Consider the following 3,870-nt stretch of genomic DNA (forward strand, 5'->3'; position numbering starts at 1 on the left):
CAGGTAGCAAAGCGAGTGTAAGAGTGAATGGGAAACTGAGTGAATGTTTCGATATTATTCAAGGAGTTAGACAAGGATGCGTTATGTCTTCATGGTTATTTACATTATTTATGGACAAGTGTTTAAGAATGGTTCTCTTCGACGAAGAGGGTGTGGATCTCCAAACAGTAAGGGTACGTGGGTTAGCGTTCGCAGATGATAAGGTTGTCATGGCAGAGTCTATCGAAGACTTACAAAGAATGTTGAATAAACTAGATGCAAGCATGAGGAGCATGGGCCTCAAAATTAACGCAAATAAAACAAAAACTATGGTGTTCGAAGGGAAGAGTGAGGAAACACTATGAAATATTTTATTAAATGATGAGAGAATTGAACAAGTTGATAAGTTCGTATACCTTGGTAGCTTATTTACTAGGGACGGGAAGATAGATGAGGAATTAGATAGACGAATAAATGAAGGTAAGAAGGTTATTGGTAGAGCAGGTCCCCTTATCAGAAGTAAAAATATATCAAATAAAGCTAAAATGGCAATACATAATTCCATATTTGTACCGACAGTACTATACGGTAGCGAGACATGGACTTACCAAGAAAAAGATAAAAGTAAAATTAACGCAATTGCCATGACATTCATGCGCATAATATGCGGGAAAACCCTGGTAGACAAAGTAAGTAACGAGAAAATTCTAAAAGAATGTGGTGCAGAAGAGACGCTAGTAGACACATGGGAAAGACATCGGTTAAGATGGTTCGGACATGTTGGGAGAATGTCAAATGAACGACTAACGAAACAGGTGTATCAAGGTAAAAAAATGGCAGCTTGCCCACTGGTAGACCTCGGAAAGAATGTTTAGAATGTGTGAATAAGACCCTAGTTAGAAGAGACATAAGAAGTCACAGAAACACGAGAGCATGCATGAAAAAATGCATGGACATAAAAGAATCTAGAGAAGTATGCCAGAACAGGAAAGTATGGCGGCAAATAGTTAATAAAAAGAGTGTCAGTAGAGTGAATGACGCCTGAAACAAAAGACCTTGGCCACTAATGGACCCAAGTGGGGAACCTTACATAACGACTTCGCGAGGTTCTTCGCTTGGAGTGATTGCTAGAGAGATTGATCAGCAACCTGGGTCGGAGCAGTGTTGCGGAACGAACGTGTTATTTACCTAAATAGCACGAGAATTCTGGATCAATCTGAAAAATCTCTATCCCCTCCACACACTACTCCTTTCCCCTACCAAGTGAGTCACGCCTACCCCGAAACGGAAATGGCTTAATGGTGTAATAATAAAAAAAAGTAAAAAATTATTTAAATTAAATTTTTTCTTACGAGCAAATGGAATGATAGTCTTTTCTAACATCAAAGAAATGTCAAGCTATTCTCTCTATAGCTATCACTGTTTCTTCAGATTTTTTGGTAAAAATTATTATTGAAAGTCTATGAATCTATTGTAGTAGACTCAACATTCTTTTTATAGTTGAAAAATAACATAATTTTAGTTATTTACATTATTATTCTATAACAGTTAATGTTTAACTGTGTAGAGGTAGAAGTGGCGCAATCTGTTGGACGTTTTTAGTACTGCCACTTGGAAGTTTATAATTACAGATGCCATCCATGCAAAAGCTTGGAAGTCGGATAGGGCTGACCTCGCCACCCGAATTCCGTACAAGAATTCAAGATGGAAGTGTGAGAGGGTCGAGCCGTCTGATTGATTGACGTAATATACGTAGAAAATCGTATCATACATATCAAAGATGGTGAAAGTAATTTACTTGGGCGGGACTGACATTGACAGATTTGAAACAGTGACTTTTGCTGGTGCAACATTTATGCTGTTGCCTAATAAAGCTTTGGCCTACCGCCTTGTTTCATTTTTTCCCCTTATAATGAGAAAATAATAGTTGACTCGTGTTCCATATGCTCTAAAACGTTGCGAATTATTGAAGGACAATAAATATGTATATTATTACTATTTTTAAAACAATTTGTTAAGGAAAGTGATAAATAATGACGAATAACTAATTAATTGCTCAATATTAGTTATTTCTATAAGGCAATTGGGTACGTTTAGAATGACAAATTCAAAAATCCCGCCTATATAGTGACGTGTTTAAATGTAAAACACATTTGTAGAAAATTCATATATGTAATACTCCTATACTGCTGACCACGTGAGAAGCTTCTAACAAAAAATAGAGTGCAGACAAATATTTCTGTCTCACTCATAGAGCAGAGAACGTTAATAGAATTGCGCGTTGTATGCTCTCTGTGAGACAGAAATATATGTCTGCACTCTATTTTTTTGACCTGCGCCACTTATTGCGTGGTATAAGCAGTTAGCAATATAGGAGTATTACCAGAGATCAGGTGGAAGATTGCCGATCTAATGGAATAAGAGAATGTGAGAAACATGCGCTGATACCTGCGCTATCGTGACGGATGCCAATAAGAGTTACTTTGAAAGCATACGTTGCGCGTCAATAAATAACGAAAGTTGCCAATTCCTGAAATGATTTACCAATTAAGTTTCTACTGAAGAAGTTACAATTAGTGCAAATTGCACAATTATTTAGATGCAGAGTCCATTATTTTCATTTATTATATGAAAGATAAATATCTTTTATTATATTACTGTAAATTGTTTTTTGTTAAATACACAGAATTAGGAGCAAAATTTTATTTTAATGACAGACAATTATTTGAAATTTAAAAAGTTAATAAACCAGCAAATAGATGTATCAAATTATTGATAAATATACTCATCTCTGATTGAATCATGATTAGAGTGAATGATTATATAACAGAAAAATAATGCGTTTAATATGATGAAATAATTTAATCAATAATTATAGAAAGAAAATATATTTTATTTTTCGTTTATATATTTTTTTAGTTTGTTTAAAAATATACATATAATTGAATATATTTATGTATATTAATTGATATGAACAGGGAAACTGGGGGTCAAAGGAGCCCTCGTGCCTTTGAGAAAAAGAGCCCAGAAAATGAGGCCAGACAACTCAGCGGCGCCACTAACGAGAAACAAAACGTGAAAAATGGGCTGTGAATCGCTTTTGTGAAATTAATTCTTATTTAAAAAAACTACCGCCTGTGATGGAAAGAATATTTTAAAAAAGTATTTAAAAAATGACTAGGCTAGATTTTTTTGCTACTTTTTTGCTTTACAATGAGCTATGAATCGCTTTTGTAAAGGCAACCCTTATTTTAAAAAAACAGCCGCCTGTAATGAAAAAAAGTATTAAACAAAATGACTATGCTAGATTTTTTTGCTTTTGAATGTGATATTAAACAATTTTGTCAAATCAACCCTCATTTTAAAAAGCGATCCCCTGTGCTGCACAAACTTATTTTAAAAAATTAAAAAATCAAGATGAAAAACACTTATAAACCACGAACAGGATAATCTTAAAGCATAGTTAAGGAGCAAAATTATTGTTCACCCCTAATCGTTACAAAAACAAGCCCCGTATTTGTATCCGAATACAAACCTGAAGACTAAAGTAAAAAAATGTACACATGAACTGTTGGAGCTTTTGTCCTCCTGATTGCTGTGCTATATATATATATATATAGCATCCCTGCGTGTCAACAATATGCTAAAACACTTGCGGGAAAAATGCAGAAGGCGGTTGTCCTTGGGTCGCTCCGTGTTCTTAGGGTGCACGAGGCTTTTGCTGGATCGTCTTATTGATTCCTTTACAGACTGTAAGCACCTATCTCACGGTCGTGAGACGCGGTTGTGGCTGAAATTTTACCGCGATTTCGCTGGGAGCGGGTGCAATTTTCCAGATTAGCACCCTCTCCCGGCGAAATCCTGCGGTTGTCCTTATGACAAATTTTTAAT

The sequence above is a fragment of the Belonocnema kinseyi genome, chromosome 6 (assembly GCF_010883055.1).
Source record: "Belonocnema kinseyi isolate 2016_QV_RU_SX_M_011 chromosome 6, B_treatae_v1, whole genome shotgun sequence".
Lineage (NCBI taxonomy): Eukaryota > Metazoa > Arthropoda > Insecta > Hymenoptera > Cynipidae > Belonocnema > Belonocnema kinseyi.